The sequence below is a fragment of the Galendromus occidentalis genome, unplaced genomic scaffold (genome assembly GCF_000255335.2).
Source record: "Galendromus occidentalis unplaced genomic scaffold, Mocc_1.1 scf7180000076951, whole genome shotgun sequence".
NCBI lineage: Eukaryota > Metazoa > Arthropoda > Arachnida > Mesostigmata > Phytoseiidae > Galendromus > Galendromus occidentalis.
The window spans coordinates 351,019-370,040 of record NW_003804940.1 but is presented as its reverse complement, the minus strand read 5'-3'; the positions used below and the strand labels follow the sequence as shown (position 1 = coordinate 370,040).

Here is a 19,022-nt window from a genome sequence, read left to right as displayed (position 1 = left end):
TGGGGAGAAATGAATTTTTCCTTCCTGTACCCCCGTTCGCTAACGTGGAGCCAGTTTGCGGCTCTTCGATATCGAGACGCGCGATCAATCCGACGGGTTTTCTGGGTATATTTCGCCTAGCTCCAGGGCTCCAGGCGAGTTTCGCTCCGGAAAGGAATTCACGATTCAAGATGCAAACTCGAGACGTCGGAGGGTTTTGTCCCGATCCGACGGGGCCAAGAAAAAGAAGTACGCAGTATCTCGTAAGAGTATTCAGTTGCACGCCTGTTCGCTTGTAACCGAGTCGCTGGCTAGGCCGCTCGTTCGATGCTCGAGGAGGGCGAGCTCGGCGGGGCAGGGGCGGAGCGGGGCTGAGCATATGCATATCTTGCCTGTATGACCGTTCCCCAAGAGAGAGTTTGATCATTTCGCTCTTCTTTCAGTATTCGGTGCCCCAACGTGGTGCCCCTTCTACGAACGATGGCGGCGGCGGCGGCGGCGATGGTGGTGGTGGTGGCGACGGTGCTGGTCGTGCCGGGGTCGAAGACAACCAGGAACGGCTATCCGGCGATCTAGCAGCCCTGCGAGGTCCCGAGCACTCAGTTCGGTCGTAAGAACGCACCTCTGCCCTCTTTTTTTCCCTGAACTCGATCCGCAATCATTCGGATCGCGGATTACTCTCCATCGCGGGGTTTCCTCGCTGACGGGACGTGTCCAGAGCTTAGGAACGAATACCGCAACGTCGAGAAGGACGTCCACGATGAGAAGGAGCAACCATGAAATAGCAAGAACGCGACGATACAATATTTATAGAGCACCGAGGGCTCAGTCTGTCGGTCGATTCCTCGGTCCGTCCGTCCCTTGAAATCCGGCTCAGAGCGAGCGGCCGCTTTTCGGTGTTATAATATTAATGATATATACCCTCTTCTGCGACTCCTCTTCTCCGTGGCCGCAGCGTCGAGATCCCTCCGAGAGCTCCGACGAAAACTTCTTCCCGGGTGGAGAACGCTTCTTCTACTTCGCTTGATTCGGGAATCGGGGAATTCCGACTTCACCATCAGACTCATTGCGTTTTGCGTTGCGGTTCTCATCGATTTGCCCCATGCTCTCCACGACCCCGGAACAGACGGCGATTTTTTTAGAGCGTTCAAGCGATGATGATTCCATGGAACCAGATGGTCTCGTAGACTCTGTTCGCGGTTTGCATTTTCCATCCTGCGCAACATCGCCTACGACCGGTTTTGCCGCTCATTTTGGGATCGGGAATAAGACGATCGAGGGCGATTTCGTCGCGAATCGATGGCATGTATTTGTGTGGTCACGGTGAACCCACTCATTCGCAAACTACGACCTAGCACGGCAACGAACCTATGACGAGGAAGTCCCCGTCGTCCAGGTCCGGTTTTCGACTTCGACGATCCTTTTGCTCGAACCGGGCGTCGAGTGGTTTTGATCGAGTGATTTCCTGATTGCTTTCTCTCAAGGACTGCAAACAGATCGATTAGGGACTGAGCTTTGCCCCCTTACCACTCGTCCCGGGAGAAGCTTGGACTTTTGAACTAGATCCCTGGATAATCTAAAATCCGGAATCTATTTCTATTTCGCCTGATCCGGCCAAAAAGATTCCGGATTTAAAGCGAAGTCCCATGAAATATGTGGGCAACCACTTCAGATGCTCCCCCGTTTCGCCGAGCGCTCTTCGGCAACGACGGCGTTCTTCGCCAGTTTTTCTGACTATTTCATCATCAATCCCTTGAACGCAATGTCTGAAGAATTGAACGCTCATGAAAACCTTATTCCCGTAGTTTATCCACAAACAAGCAGAAGAAGAGATACACCGACCCAATGCATCCGTAGTATATCTTGCCTTCCTACGGTTCGCATTGCCAGGGGCTGAGGTGCAGTTCCATCTTCTCGTGGTTAATCTCTGGACAGCCAAGGGACCATCACCTTTAACCCGAGTCGCGGACGCGGAATCATTCGTTTTCCTCTCGTACGCTATGAATCTTCGTCGAGTAGTTGTGAGCGAAAATTCGAAGAAGAAGACCACGATTTCGAAAAGCAGCAGAAAGAACCGGAGGCTCTCTCCGAATTCCCTTCTCAGGATCGCCCAATGAATTTCGAGGCCATGATCTGTCCAAGAGAGGTGACTCCTCGCTTCAGGTTCGGGAGAACGCGATCGTCTGGAAGGGGGCGGTTGCAGAGTTGACTGACGGAAAGACATCTCCGTAATTCCACCGAATATGGCCCGTACCAGGAAAACTCCAGGAAAATTCTGAGCTTGTTGATCGACGGACATATGGATTTTCCCACGGATGCGCATAGTAGCCAAGATGCGAAAGTACCCTTGAATTTGAACTCGGGAAATGATTCGGCTACAGGAAGTTTCGTGCGAGTTGATTGACGGGGAAGGGGGGGGGCTCGGATGCGATATGAATAATCTTCTGACCAGAGGAATAGACCCCAGCCAAGAATTGCAACAAGCAGCCGCGGCCATAACGACAAAGCCCCTCTAAGAACGGCCCAGAAGCCCTCGGTCCTCCGATTCAGTCGCCGCCAACCCACTAGAGTTGAATATTCGCCGATGACTACATCTCCTACCGCTCGCTCGCTCGCCCGCTCGCTTGGTCGGTCGGCCGATTTAAGTTGGCTCGTCCGCGAACTGCCTGCCTGCCTAGCCCAAGCAACGACTGACTGACTGAGCGCACAAAGCCCATTGTGCTTGCCCTTGTCTGACTACGAACGGCGTTCCTAGTGCCGGCGCCTGTTCTACTGACTGATTCTAAAGCGACGGCGGCGATAGCGGCGGCAGCAGCAGCAGCAGACGCTGATGCCTAGAAGCTCAGCTCCACCGCAACGAATAAGGACGATCGACGGCGAAGAAAACTACGAAAGTGTATGTACGAGCGCCGGCAGAATACAGCGAAATCGCGCGAAGCGCTGGCCGCCACGGTCTGGTTTCCCAGAAGCTGAGCGGCACAATGGGCCATTCGAATCGGACGCGCATTGCACCTACAACGTGCTTGACTATCAAGCATACGGGTATTTACATGCGGTGTACGTTGACACGAGCTCAAGAAACGAGTGCTCGCCACACGTATGGTACGCACGTCAAGGTGCTCCCCGCTCTAGCCTGAAAGACTCACGAATGCCGATGGAGACCATGGATGGACTGGAATCCATCTCTCGCGTAACGGAGAATAATGAGTCAATCTTCATCATATGACTCATTCTATCGCATTCGTGGAGTCGGAGTGCGGGATCGCTGCTCTTCGCGGAATTCGATGACGTAATATACGTAGTGGATTCGAGGAAGCTCCTCCGGTGTTTACGTATCGGGTAGAGATGACCCCGATGGCTTCTGCCGTCAAAATTTCAGTTTATCATCCGCATCTGGGTTATCCGGAAAATTTTCTTAACTCCATCCGCAGCGTGTCCGTCAAAGTCGTTGCAGGTCCACCTGCGGTCGGAGTCACGCAGAAGTCTCCTCCAGGCTCGGTTTTTTGCGGATGCGATTCTCTTCTCGATTCTCCCCTCTGCCTTTCTTTCCTCTCCATGCACCTGGCTCCGCCAGCGAGGAATATTCTTGCACGGAGCTCAATCACGAAAAAGCATTAGTTAAAGATCTCCGTCTGGGACTCCGTGCCAGAGCCATTGGGCATCTCTGTGTGCGATGCGTTCGGCTTCAGGAGTTTAAACTTGTTTGCGCTGTTCTTTGAGTCTGTTGTGTGTCTGGTCCGTGTGTGTAGGTGGAGGGACGGACGGACGGGCACATGAAGAAGGATAAGCGCGCGAGCGCCGGCGAGCCTGTGCCCGCATCCCCTGAATTCCTCGGGCCGACCCTTCGGTCCCCCATTAGAAAGTCGTGTGATCTGAAATTCCGATGCCCCGTTGCTCCCGGTCCCTCCCTGGTTGCCTTCGTCAGCGCACTGGCTGCCTGTTTCGCTCCCTCACAGGTTTCCCGCCTGGATTTCGCTTCCCTGTCATCCCAGCTCGTCAATGTTTAGCAAGGCTACCCTCGCTTCTCAGCGAACTCATTCGCTCAAGAAGAAAAGTCGATTCGTTCACTATCGGCCTGTCCCATGCATGCAGCCATCCGGTCCGAGTGAATTTCTCAAGTCGCGAGTCAGATCCTTGCGCGTATCGAGGTGGTAGCGGAAACAACGGCATGCCGAAGCCTTCCGAGCTGACTGAGTACCCGCGGTGGCTCGGGTGTCTATCCAGAAGGTTCCCATGATTTTCTCTTCCGAACGCGGAAGCCAGAGAATCGAATCACCGCCAGTTTATCGGCTCCGAACAGTCTCTCCTACGAAGTATTACGCCACATTCGCAGAATACGAAATTACACGTTCCTCAAGCGCCGATACCTTCGGTCACTCACGCTGCGACGGCAGCCGCGATCCCGGCGCACTCGTTCGCGGAATTTCGGGGCCCGAGCTCAATATTTCGGGATCTAGGCGGTTTCCCGAACGTTGCGGCCGGGGAAATGCAGCGTGAGCTCGACGCGACGTCAGGATTGCGCTCTGTTTATCTCGTCGGGATCTTGGTACGCGTTGTTGCGCCGTTCTATGCGCGTGTTTCCCGAGCATTAATCTTGGTTCTCCTGAACACATCGGAGCTGACCTTGTTCGGTCCGTTTTTAGCGACACAGTGGCCGACGACGTCGACTCGTTGTAGGGAATACTGTCGCAGAGGTTCGGCGTGGAAACGCAGTTACGGACGGCGTCGAAGCGCTTCCTATCGATTTCAGGGGACGAGAACGGCGCTCGGGGCGATCGCATCCACTGGCCAGTGTGACAACGACGATGAACACAGTAATCGGATGGCTGAAGAACATAAGAATAAAATTCACAGCAGGGCAAAAGCCCAGATGAGTCAGACGGGATTCGCTTGCTTGCTCGCTCCGGCTGCTCTGCGAGCTGTTCGTTTGCTTGCTTGCCTGCTCGGTCGCCAGCCAGCCGCCCGACTCGTTCTGCTCACCCGCCAGCGTTGAGGGACTTTGAGAGCCATTTATCAAAATATATCGTAGAGTTAGTTTGAAGGCCGGGATAAAATGCGCACAGCTCGTTGTTGTCGCCGCCGTCGAGTCCTCCGTTTCGTCTTCCCCTCATTCTGAAAAGTCTGTGCGTCCGGGTCTTTTCGTCATTCGGTCCGCTCGTTCGTCTGTTGGTCTGTCTGTGTTTAGGGAAACAGCGCACGACTGGTTCTCTCATAGATCTCGGCTCTTGTTTCTCAAGGGACCGAATGTTAGCGGCAGTACTCTACGACGACGACGACAACAACGACGACGCGCTATAAGAGACTTTTCGTGTCGACCTGTTCGCCCGGTTTTTCGTTTGCCTTGTTCGGATGGCGGGCAGGCGGGCGGCTTGTCGGACAAGCAGCCGGGAAGGGGGCAAACCGTGAAGCCGAGTGAGGAGTAGCGAGCTCTTTTGGTGCGAAACGGTGGAGATTAAAGATTCGCCAAATCAGAGTCGACGGAGATCGATGCAGCAACGAAACTCAATGCTCGTTCTACATCACGATCGAGCGATGATTGTCGTGCTCATCCTGAGACGTGCATCACTCGACCGCTGGTCCGCTGTGGAATCAGCTCGATCTTCGCTCATACCGTTAATGAAGTCGTTTTCATCCTCGCATCGAAACCTCGAATCGAATTCACCCGGCGCTGAATGGGAATATATAGGGAAAGCACCTGAAGGCTGAAGTTCAGGGATCCCTCCGGATCGGTTCTGCGTCGATCGAGGTAATAATCCCCCGGTATTCATCGCGACTGACACAACGTATGTAGGTAACAGGCGTCGCGTGCGAGACCGGGGATTTCGCAATGCTAACGACAAACAATGCGGGAAACACGTGCGAGCGTGTAGGGGTCCGTGGCGCAACGGATAACGCGCCTGACTACGGATCAGGAGATTGCAGGTTCGAATCCTGCCGGACTCGTTCTTTTTGCGAGAGCTCCCCAGCGCACGGGATCTGATTTCGCACCGGCAGGAATAAAGTAGCAGGCGTTCTCGAATGCGTACGTCTCGTTCAGGATCCCCGCGAACCGAAGGAGAGATCTTGAATAGCTGCCCGAGGATTTTGGCGATACGAGGCAGAGTTCCGATGAAAATATCGTCCAACTCGAGGCTCGAACCCGTGACACCGGGATCCGGACTCTCGCACTCCAGAGCCTACCGAGCCAAACGAGCAGTGAAGCGCATCCTACCGCGGTGATATCGACCAGTGGTCGAAGTTCCGCATCTTCATTGCACTTTCTTTCATCGAAATGGCTGGAGAAGGTCGCCTGGGAGAATATAAGGGAACATTCTTGATTCGGAGACTATTATCTTTCAGTCAGAAGATTCCAGTTCCCGATCGATGCGATTTCCGTTTTGTCCGACGAAGGTTCGTCACGTGCGAGAGACAGCGACTGGACCCGAACAGATCCGCACTGTGAGTCTCGTTTTCTGTGGTGTCTGCCTGCTATTCCCTTACGTCGACGTCTGTAAGCGGTTGGAACATCTACGACCGTCCAGGCCCTGCATACCAACCGAGCGAGTCGCATCCCAGCAGCCAGGCGACCTGCCGCCTGCCGCCGGCCGGCCGTCAGACAGACGCAACGGGAGACGGAATCTGCGTCTCGTGCACGCGCAAGGAATGCACGACAGCAGCAGCAGCAGGCGTGTCGGATAGCGAGCGAGTGCGCTCCGAGGCGTCCGACCGAATGGCGCGGTATTCAAACTTTTCACGAATCGTTTGTTTTGGCAACAGCGGCAGTTCCGGAACTATCTTGCCAGGAAGGAAACCAGACCATACCAGCGAAGACCGACCGACAAGCTGCAAGTTTCCAGCGAACATTTAAGCGGGAAGCAGCCGTAATTCTACGAGCTCCTAAAACTACGGCTCTTGACTGATGGCGACGACGACGGCGCGGCGGTGATAACAACAACGCACGGCACAGAGCGATAGCGAGCGTTGATAGGCATCGAGATTGAAAAGTGCCGAACACTGACTGACTTCCTGGGAGCCTCGACGACTCTACAGAGCGTAGAGACGTCGAAAGCGAACCAGATTACCGGGAGATTCGCGGAGCGTTCGTTTCGACGTGTGCTCAGTCCTTCTCTCGAACACTCGAAAGCAAACGTAATCATAACGCGCGGAGCGAGACAGACGACGATTACCCCGACTTGGCGCTGCTTGACTCGCTCATCAGCGGGTCGTCGTTGGCGGCGGCGGCGGCGACGACCGACTTACCATCGTAGTCGCAGTTGCCACCGCCACCGCGTTCACCATTGGCCAGAAGCACGTGAGCGAAGCAAGGCCGATTACGTGGGGGAGTACGATATCTGTGTCTGTTGGTCGCTGAGTCGGTTTCGCATTCGTTGACTCGCTTTATCTACCCGTCATCCATCCTCCGGCCGCGCAGCATGCATACAAACAAACAGGCACTCACGCACAAAATATAACAACACATCCGAATACAGCAAACGATATCCGAATACCGGGTCGAATAACGCAACCGTCGAAAAAAAAAAACTAGTCGCTACGCACGCGAGTTCCAGGCTCGTCGTTATTGAACATCATCAGTCGGGAGACGGATTAGCAATTTCTACGGATGTGATTGGTACGTGTTTCGTGCACATGCGTTGACAGCACGACAAATCGTTGGTCATTGCGATGAATAGCTGAAGCGGCACGTGCAAGCACGTTGCTTTAATGGAAATTCGAACTAACAATGACATCAGTCAGGGAGGGACAGCCGTACGATTACATACGAAGCGCTTCGTTTGAAAGCTGAACTTCCTACCCGACAGTTCAAGATTTCGATGATTGCTCTGCTCACCGATCGATCATACGGCTCGTATGGAAGCCTCGCCGTAGTCCCGTCGAGAGGACAGCTTATCCATATCCCCCACATAGGATCGACTCAACATGTCCCCGAATTGAATAGACCCTCGTCGATCGGACCTCGGAATCGGGTGCCGGCATGATCGGATAAATGTCCCGGATCGAGGCGGTTTGCTTCGGATATCGTCAACGATCGAATCATAGCTGAGCTTCGCATGTACGAATTCCCCCGTGTTCTCTCCTTTCGTGAGCGGAACATTGATTTTCGAGAAAACGACGAGGGACCCGCTCACAGTTTCCGGTCCGGAATCCGCGTTTCTACGGGAAAATTCCGAGGGAGAATCTCTCGCCCCTCATGCGAATTGTTTCGTCGCTTCTGCAATGAGCGTCGATATTCTTCAAAAACCGATCTGAAGATGAGTGAGAATATCAAACGACGCTCAACGTCTTGATCGAGACCGACCCGACCATCTACGTGTTGCCTTTCAGGATTCCGTTCAGGTCCAGAGGAATTCAGGCAGGTGGCGTTCGGTACGCAGAGGTGCTGATGTTCTCACCTTTGGTGTCAACATCTAGCGGGAACAGTCATCCCATATGATGCAGTATACGGACCCACCGACCGAGCGGCCGACCCACAGACAGAGCCCGGCGGGCAGACGAGCAAGCTACGAAAGAACGAGCGAACCCAGATGGTTGCTGATGCCGCTCCGCTGCTCCAAAGTCGAGCGTTCGTCTTATCGTCATCGCAGCCGTGGAGTAGGAAAGCAATACGGATAGACGAACACTCGTTATTTTTTTTATCATCCACACGACGACGCGGCGGTTCCTTCGGTTATCTAAGCGAGCGTTTGAGAGAAAAAACGAGAAACGAGCGCCTCCCCTTACGACGGCCTAGATTTCCATGCATCCATCCATCGATCGATCCATGTATCCATCGGCTCATCAATCCATCCATCTATCTATCAGTCCGTCCGTCGTCTGTCTGTCCATCGCTTCTTCAGTCAGCCGCCGAGGGCGTCGCTTGACACTGATGCCGCCGCCGGCGTCGTCGCACGCTACGCTGTGGCGACGATGAGAGTTGGAACTGTTGGTGGGCGTGGTTGTTCTGAGGTTCCGTGGGAGCTAACGGGGGTAGGTGGATTCGATGCAGTCGACGCTCCATCGTCGCTCTGGCTGCGTATAACTACGGGAATGTTCGTACAACAAGTTGAAAAGCTAGATAGTGAACGCGTGGTTGTTTCCCGTTTCGGTTTAGCTCAGCTGTAACGAGCGATCTACTAATATAAATGCGGGGACATGTTGCAATCGTAATACCCGCCGGTCGTTCGGATCGGATTCAAGCTCAGGGGACACTGATCCTATGGACCTCGTTCGAAGGGAACGGAAGATTTCGGCCTTCATCGGTCACTCCGAATTTCGAGGAGCTCAATTGGATCGAGCCGGTACTAATCCAAACCTCCATAAACCTCAGCGATGAAGCAGGAAAAGTGTCGATTCATCGAGATAGCGTCTTTTGCACCATGGAGCGCCTTTCGTCTCTGTTGTTCAGACCTTCTATTGCATTCCGCTGCTGCTTTCAGTGAATTTTCCCTGAATCCGCCGAATAAATCCCGAGGAATTCGATCGCGAGGGAAACTTCGCGAAATAGCCGAGAATAAACTCCCTCATCCACTCGCGTTGCTTAATCATTGGTTCCGATGACGGAGATTCGATGCGAAATCGAGGGGAAAGCAACGACCTAATACGCTCCAGAACATAACCAGGAATCTCTTCGTCTGGCGTTGAAGGTGATAATGGATCCGATTGAAGACGACACGGGTTGTTGATGACGAAATCGTGATCAAATCGTCGGGACGAGACGGCTTCGTTCACACGGTAGTATAGATATGCTGTATCCGCGCTTTCGATTGGAATCAACGGGTGGGAGAAAGAGAGGAACGTCCAGTCATTTTACAAATGCTCCACCGGAAGCGTTGAAATCATTCCGGAGCTGATTTGCGTCGACAGACTAATAAATTGATTGACAGAAATTGACCCACATCGCGCGGAAAACACCGGTCGTCCCCCTTTCGCGTCCAGAGAATGCCATGAGCGCGATCATGTACGAAAGATTTTCTCGAGACGTTCCCAAGCACGCATGAGTCCGATGACGAGAGCCGAAGTTGGGAGTCTGCGTTGCGGCTCTCCAAGCGGTATCCGAGAGTGGAGTCCTACTCGAAGCGATCGGCTCCGGGAAAACGTGGGAACCACGCTAAAGAGTTGAACAGGCAAGAGAGCGAGCGGGCAGGCAGGCAAAAGGAGGGAGGGAGGGAGCGACCGACCGACTGACTCACTGTCCGCGCAAGCGGTCAGATAAGCGATTGTCCGCTTGGTCCGTGAGTTTGTCCCGGCCGACCGGCGAGCAGGCCGTTCGTCGTCGTCGGAAGCACGGCCAGCCGGGCGTCCGGCGCGCTGGTCCGTCGGCCGGCCGGCGGGTCGGTCCCTCGCTCGGTGCAAAAACGTCGCACCGAAGCAACACGTTGTTGATGTTCTTCTCCGATGGATCGCGGGCTAACTGTCGGCCTGCTTGCTTGCCTGGCGGACTGGTTGACTCCGTTTCGCTTAATAGCTCTTAATTGTAAGCCGTGGAATCAAAGGACTCTTTCCGGGCGAGCGACTACGCTGGGCTTGCTCGTTCGTTCGCTCGCTCGCTAGATGACTGACTGACTGACTGACTATCTGTCGGGCCAGCCGCCTGATTCGGTGACTGGGCAGCTATCACAAGGCATATCGCATGTCTATTCCTTCCCATGCCTCGGGCCGCTCCGTGCGATCCCGGAATGCCGAACGAGAATCTATCGGATGGCTTGCTTCTCCCGATTTGGTTTTGAGTATTCCTTCGTCCTATCCGCTGTTGCTCCGAGCCCTGGCAGACATCTTGGAATTCGGTTCTGAGTGGGTCTTACAGTCGGGTAATTTCCCGACGCTCTTGAGGGTTCGGTTTAACGTCGTTGCCGCCAGTGCTCCAGACGGTGACCTGGCGCAGTCGGCGTAACGTATACCATTTGAGCGAGCGTCAGCCAGCTCAGCCGTTTAAAGGGCAAGCTACGTTGCTAACAGTTCGGTTTGCTTCGGAAATGTCGAACGCGAGCGACTCGTCGCTCTATACCGCTGACAAAGTCTCGGTGAGCTCGTTGGCAGCAAGCTACGCTCTCGGATGGCCGGACTGCCAGCGGCTGGGCAGGCATACGAGCAGGCGGGCGGTCAGCCAGTCAGTCAGTCGGACGGTCATTCAATCAGGCACGCGGGCAGGCTTTTTGGCAGCGGACGAGCGAGCGCACTTCAGCTGGAGCCTTTGTGACCGACAGGAACAGTGTCTGACGGACAGACGGAGCGACGGACGGACGAACGGGCTGGTTGCTTGGATGCTCACTCGCTGGCTCGCTCGCTGGCTTGCTCCAGTCAGTGGCTGCGGGAGCTTCCTTCCGCAGTTCCGTCGTCGCGCTGCTATCGTCACCGGGCGCTTGCTTGGTCGGACGGACGGACGAGCGGACGAACTAGCAGATGAACGAACGGACCCACGGACGGACGGGCGGTCGGTCTGCCGCGGCAGCAGCATCCAAAATAAAACAAAACGAGCCGTCCGAAGCGCGCACAATGAGTTCTTTGTGCACGCGCGCGCGAGTTGGCCAGCGAGCGAGCCTATGAGCAACAAAGCCAACCAAGCAACGAAACAACGAACAGTCGGACGAAACTACGGCAACGGAGAGTTGGTCAGCCGTTGAGGGGTCTTCAGCAATTTTAATTACTTCCAAGCGGTGGCGGCGTTGGCGGCTCCACAACCACGCACAATGGTCGCAAGCGGTCCCCACCAACGGGAGCTACATTTATTTTATCAGTCGCCGCTCTTGATTATATCACTCGACTGCTATCTGGCGATCTCGGTCCGACTCGGTCAATTCACGCTCCCTCTCTCCCTCGATCTATCGCTCTCTCGCTCGATCACTCGCGGGACCGACGGCAAATCTGGCGGGTGTTTCTCTATGCCTTCGAAATTGTTACGCAATTTCGCAAACCCTTAGCATCCGTCCCCCCATGAGGTGCCTCGCCCCCCGAGAGGTCCTCTGGCCAAGTTTACGGATGCGGGGGGCCGCCATGGAGTTCGGGACCCATTCCATCGACAGACCTCTGCGAAAAGGGCTTCCCCGCCTGCCGGCTCGGGACGATTGTGCTCCCGGTGCGCGTGAGAGTTCCACTCGAGCAGAGGATTTTGCATTTCTCTCAAAAACATGAGAGCGATGAGATCACAGTTTCTCCCCATTTTTTTCCAACAAATTGTCCTCCTGCCACATACGGGGGAGTTCGAGAATTCCGAGGCTCGGCTGAATGTCCCCCGTGGAGAATTATGAAGATCCGGAAGAGCTGAAGGACTCGAAACTCGGATCATGGTCGTGCTCTTCTGGATAATGTCGATGTTTTTCGTTATCTCCCGGCTCTGCCGTTAGCGACGGCACCTGTAGCGAGAATTCTTCCCGTATCGGACTCTGGTGGTTCCTCAGGCGAACAGGCTGGTAGGAAGGCGAACGGTAAGGCCGTAGCAGCAGATAGCACGCAGCCAGCCAGCATCTTACCAGGAGGCAGGCAGGCGAGCAGACGCATTGAAGCGCGCAGTGTGACGGAAGAATTAGTCGTTCCGAGCAGAACTGAGCAAAATCGTTTCGCTATGCAGGAGAAGCTCTCCGAGAAGCTGCTGTAGTCTCTGAAAGATAGCCGACCGGCAGGCAGGCAGGCCGACCAACCGACCGACTGGTCAGACACCGCACCAAAGTGAGATAATAGCGAGTTCAGCATTGGATGTCCGGTGAGCCGGTCACTGCGTCGAAATTCGCCTCGACGCGAGTACGCCGCGCAATGTGAACTCTCCGTATGTTGATCTATTTGTGGTCCCGGCCGTCCCGAGCTCCGAAGCCCCTACTTCAATGCGAAAAGATTACCTTCGTGTAAAGACGTCGCACGAGTCTCGCCCGGGAAATTAAGAGAAGACATTCATTCATGCAACGGTCACGATCGAATTCTACGGGAAAAATATCATTCTGGATTTCGTAGAGCTCCCCGCTCATTGTTCTGGAGCATTCCAACGACTTCCTGCCACGAACGCAGTAGCTCAGCATTGAGTCTAAAGTTACGTTAAGCGTTTTCTGGGGATCGGGTTGCCGCTGCAGTTGCCACCACCGCCTCCACAGCCGCTGCCGTCACAGCCCCACCCTTGAAATGAAAAATGTTTCAAGGGTTTTACTGCGAATCTACTGTGAAATTCTTGCAAATTCTCACGAGCTCCGCGCGGCATTCCTTCCGCGGCGCGCACCGAGACAGTATCGCATTTGAGCGAGTGAACGCCGAAAAAAATGTGCGTCAAATCGTACCGGAAATGTTTTCGATCGCCTGGCTAAGTTTGTCGGTGTCTCTCCGGGATGAGGATAGTTCGAGCTGATCTGACATTAATTTGCTCGAAACAGGACTGGATGACTTCCGTGGAGGCTCGGGATTCCGATGCCGACCCCGAAATTTAATTTAACTCTATATTTTCCACAGGATCTTCATCAAGTCCTCAGGGGAAATCCGAGCGATCCGGAGTCTCCGTTCCGATTTCTCGCATTGACAAGGGTTTAGTGACGAGCTCGGCGGGAAAAGACGCAATCCTGAACGGACTGCTCCTCGGAGATGAATGAATTCGAGAATTTGGGAAGTTTACAGTATTTTCATCCGGTCCGTGGGCCGGGGCGACAGACTTTCTACACGAATTCGCAGGAAAAGGCGGAGGAATGCCGTTGCGTGAAGCGGACCGCCGCGCGGCTAGAGTGGTTCCGGGATCTGCGGACACCCTCGACCTTCAGATAGAGAAGAAAATAACAAAAAAATTCTGAAAACTCGCGGGTCCGGCAACTCAAAATAGAATTAGCCGAAACCATAATAAACAAGCAGATATAATAAATACTTGGGAAGTAACGCGAGGAGGAAATAAACCATGTTCTTCTGTTGTCATTCCAATACGGAAAAAATCCCCGTGCGAACTTGAATATCTTGGAAAGTCGAGACGGGAACATCACACTCATATGGGAAACATCTCCCGGCACCCATAAACAAAAAACAAGGACTCTCTTCAGATATTAAGCGAGGTCTTAATGATGATGATCATCATCGTGACTTATACTACATGTGTGAAAAATCAAAGATCCCTCTCTTGATGACTGTCGAGACCAGCGACGATTTCGATGCGAGTTCTGAGCTGCTCTGGCTCGGGGAACTGTGTGAAGAAATATTTCAAAACTCCTCCACACTCAATTCCTGTCAGTCATCGCCTCTTCTAGTGACCTTCGAAAGAGAGCAGCGGCGACAGGCGCTTCGGGGGTCTCCAGCTTGGCTGAGGTCCACGACTCGACCAAAGTAACAGAGACGGTCCTATAATAGAGAGAAGATCGTCGAGTGTCCAGCAAAGCAGTCGAAGGATAGGGCATGGCTAGATAAAAAAGACTTCTACCACATCTTCAGAAAAGCATTGGATCGACGGACGAACTTACCTTCGTTGGTTCGCGCAGCGTCCGTCAGACCGTCCATCTGTCTGTCCGTCAGTCTGTCACTCAGTGAGTGAGTCAGTCAGTCAGTCAGCGAGCCAGACCATCAGGGCTTGACGCCAAAGCCATCAAAGAACATCAGTTTCTTTTTTTTTACTTCTGGGCTTCTTCTGGGAGAACTCGACTTCTTCGACTTACATAACCGTCCGTAACTCACCATCAGGAGGAACGGACGGGGCAAATTCAGCCCGCTCGGCCGTCATCAGCTCGAAGGCGGAATTGATATAAGCGAAAAATTTCTGTAATTTGATTTTAACTGCAAACGGTAGTGCCTGCTGCGGGAGGCAGAGTCGTAAGTCGGAGGAGCTTTTTCTGAGGGGGAGTACGGAGAAAGAGGGGGAAATGAAGTCACAAAAAAAGTCGGATCGGGGTTTTGCACTGTAATCGGGAGAAATCGCAACTTCCGGTACTCTCCGTGAGTCTAAAGCTATCCGACAGCGAGAGAGGTCACATCGGTGACAGCAGCGGCGCCGACGTCAACAGCAGCGGCGACACCATCCAAGACTGCTGTCCTACTTTGCTTTGCCAGGCTGCCTAGCTAGCTAGCTGACTGACTGGCTGCCTGTCTGTCTCTCTGCCTGACTGCTCTTTTTCTACCGGAGTTAAGCTATGGTGCCGTGCGTCGTAGTTATCGGCGTTGGCGGTGGTGTTGGTGACGATGATGGTGGTTGCAGTGAGCAGCCTTCGTTGACTCTCTCAAGAAGCCATATGGAGGCCACGGAGAGACGTTGGAATCACATCTGGACAACACATCGGTAGAGGAAATATGCGCGTTGGTGGTCTCGGAAACTATGTTAGACGGGACAGCCAGCGCGATATATGTACACCGGTGCCGGTCCGTTTCGGGCTTTGAGTTCATTTCTCCACTAGGGAGAATCGTCCTCGACGCTCTCTCAATCGGATTTTGAGTTTCCGAATCGGGTTTTTTTCCTCCAGAAAGTGTGATTTACGAATTTCCGTCTCCCGCGTCTTGTGGTTCATTCGAGGTCAGGTGCCCAGATAAGGGGAAACGGAGTTCACGGACAGACTGCAATCTTCTTTCGCTGGATATATTCTGCTATCATTCTCCACTTTCCCTATGAAATCGGGATTGCATCGGATCCCCCTCGGAAACTACGCGCGGCGCCGACGCAGATTATCCTCAGGAACAAGGATACAATGTACCTCCCTTGTCATCGTTGTTTTTGTTTTCCGTGTCGTTTCTCCTACGATCAATATTAGGTACCCTGCATTGTTTCTGGCAGGGATCGATGACGGGAAGAGGTCCGCTCCGTGGAAGAGCTCTCGGAGGGCGAAAAATCCGCTTGCTCGAAATTCGATGTATTGATCCGTGCTCTGACGTTGTTACCTAGATAGCAGTCCTTGAACGGATCCGCATCCAGCATCGGTATGGATTGAGCCTTGTTCTCTTCTATCTCTTCGATGATCTCGTCCGATCTGGGCATGAAGATCTTCGTGATTGAAGCAGGGAATTGGGGGTTTGGAAACTCAAAAATCATTCCGTGTGCGAAGCTGAGGCCGATAGGGCTGCACGTTGGCCGTGAGAGCCATCCCGCTGTAGAAGGTAATCGACTTCTGAGAATACAGCAACGTCAACCGAAACTAAAGGGGCACTCCGAAAAAGTTTGAGCCTCAAATTGCAGTCAGCCCAGCAGGTCGACGAAGGTTCGACTGCGATCACCTTTCTCGCTCAGATTGAGCCATGCCCCATGAGCGAGGCCTGTTCCCACTCTCTTTTCGCAGTCTCCATCTCGAGCAAACGTCGATATTTTTATCGGGAACTGCGACGTTTTGGAAAATTCTCCATCGACATCCCCTCGACGTCCTCAATCGTTCCCCATCCGGATCCAGTGAACAGGAAGATCATTTTACCCATCCGATTCGAGGAAAAAAATGGCATCTCAGTTCCACTTATCCTCGAGGGTCCCCAATGCGAACGCGAAGCGACCTGTGAGTCGCGTCGAAGAACCGAAAGGGCGGATCGAGAGGTACGCAGCAGCTCACAGGTGCTGCAAACTTTCTTCGTCTTGGACAGGAGCTAGTCAGACATGAAAGAAGAAACTCCTCTCTATTTCGTGCCGCAGAATGTTCGGCTTTCGCCGAAGCGGGCTTTTTGAAGCAACGAGCTTGTTCGCTAGGTACCAGTCACTCGGGCTGGCAGGTAGAACGGTCGGCCGTCCGGCTAGCCAGAAGCAGCCTATCGGCATTCTTCAGATCTACTCAGGTATCCCAGGGTTCCAGAGATCCGAGCCGGGATCCATCTACTTGAGTAGAAGATCAAGAAAATGACCCTGTTCAAGCTCCAATCATTATGAGAGCCATCGTTGCCCGGAACTCGGGCTGAGAGAAACAAGGGGTTTCGGCTCTCGAGCCGTTCTTCGATGTCGACTCGTCCAAGAAGGCACGATCAGTGGGCTGAGCTCTACTTCTCCGATAGGATTGTGAAGAAGATAGGAATAGATCCCGGAAGTCTTTCGGTCCCCGGATTCCGCGATGTTCGGGGAATTTTCTTCTCATTCCCGAGAAAAAATCTTCTATTTTTCTTAGGACATTTGAAAACTTGCTCAGCTCACAGAAAATTCCCACAGTGTACGATAGATCAGACTCATCCGGTCGAAAAGGGACATCGCGGCTTCTCGGTCGTGGAAGAGGTCGCTCCGGATTAGAAAACCAAACCGTCTTCATGTCTTCTATGTTTCCTTTCTTAAGCGCACATGATCGTGGATGACAATGTGGAAGAACGCTCGGAAAAAAGTAAAAGCCGCTGAGCTGGAAGAAAGTAGCGTTTGCTCGCCGAAGTCCGAGGCCCTCGACCGTGAAGTCGTCAATGCCAAAACAGAGCTCCGTTCGGCGGTACGACTTTTCGGTCATCATCCCCGAATACGGGCGCTGCTCTTATCTGATCGGGAACCGAGTCCACTCGTCTCGAGTTTACTGCGAAGCCACCGCCGATGTTCCGGGCGTCCCAAGTCGAACTTGGAGCTTCCTGCGCAGAACCTGGCGATCAGAAAATCCTTGGAAGTGATTCTGGGCGACGGAAACGCCGAAATTGGGCGCGTCTAGCCGAATTTTTTCTCACTGGAACTACTCGGAGGAGTGCAAAAGTATACTATCCGGTTTCTGGTGTGAATTTCATGATCTCCTAGACGCTACGTATTATACATGGGGATGGGGAACATTCAATGGAGATTTGCCGCCTGCCACGCTCCGCGGACTCTTCACCTCGGCGCCCTCGACCGAAGCGGAAGGCCGAAGCGCAAAGTAAGAGAGCCTCACATCGGAGAACACTTCCGCTGATGGTGCCGAGAGATCCGAAGGGTTCCCACAGGATTCCGTGGGTTTCTTCGGCCTCGAATTCCCTCAAGCCAATCGAGTTGAAGTTGAGACAGTGTCGCTTATCTTCGAAGGAAAAATCGAAATCCACGAGAGGATATCCTCGGAAGTCGAATTATCAGACGTTTCGATGGAGTCGCTCGGTCAGAAATAGTCACGGGGAAATCTACTGACGTGTCTGAAGGTCATTCCGGCGACGATCGGTATACAGAAGAAGGTTTTCGCGCGCGCGCGCGCACACGCACAAATGCGCACACTCTTTCAGTCGGGCAGGCAGGCAAGCGAGCAAGCAAGCGGCAGCCGGACGGCCAGACAGTAGGAAGCTCTATCCGAGTTGTCCGCAACCTGTACGTCTTCAGTACGCTCATTCCTTTCTGCTCATCAGCAAGGGCGCACCATCAAGGTTTACGGAAGCACTGGCAGCAACTTACCGCTGTCTGGCTAAGTTCAGTGATTTATGACTTTTCCTCGAATGAGACTTTTGCCGTAGTCGGCATTACTTTTTTCTCGCATTTTCTTCTTCCCGCGGCCACCACAGCAGGCAAGCGAGATTTTTCGCCCACAGTCCGGCGCGAAAGTTCTTCTGGACGTTGTTTTCCGGGATCTCTCGGCGTCGTCTTATTTTTTTATTTTCGGGACGTGCCGTGCGATTATCCGGGAGTTGTACGTGGCACAGCGAACACGGCGGTATCATGCACGCCTGTCGATCTTATTACATGATATGTAGTCCGCTGTCGCTTTCTCAGAAGAGCAGTGGATCTTGGAGCACTTTGGTTGACTGGCTCACTTCGACTGCGGCTATCGCTGCCGCTGACTGCACTCGCTGTGAATCGATTCGATGCGCTCGTCCGCGTCAGGGGGCGTTCGACTCTTCTCCTGCTGAGACTGAAGACTGCGTGAACGTCGTCCCTTCGTCCGGGCGCGTCGAACTGACGTTTCGTTCGCTCTTTCGGTCTTCCGTTCTTAGCTCTATCTGCACGTCTGTCTGCTGCTTCGTTCGTTCGTTCGACCCTTCGTTCGTTCATGAGTCGACCATCGAAGCTAAGCCGAACTGAACCGAATCAGAGCCGACCGAAGTGAGTCATGTCCCGTCAAATGTCCTGACAAGGGTTCGCTAAGCACCTGGGAGAGAACAAGATGTCAAGCCAGCATCTTGGGATGAGACCAGCGGAACTGACGAGAAAAATTCGTAACTAAAATCGAACTCCTAATTCTTCATTTTTATGGGATGGTCTTCCATTTAGACTACAGGCTGCGAGTCCGTTT

At 53.5% G+C, this 19,022-nt stretch overlaps 1 non-coding gene across 1 annotated transcript; it reads left to right on the top strand.

Annotated features, from left to right (window-relative positions):
• Window positions 1-5,849: 5,849 nt before the first annotated feature.
• Window positions 5,850-5,922, top strand: TRNAR-ACG (transfer RNA arginine (anticodon ACG)). The gene has a single exon. It is a non-coding gene; the product is annotated as a tRNA-Arg (tRNA).
• Window positions 5,923-19,022: the final 13,100 nt, after the last annotated feature.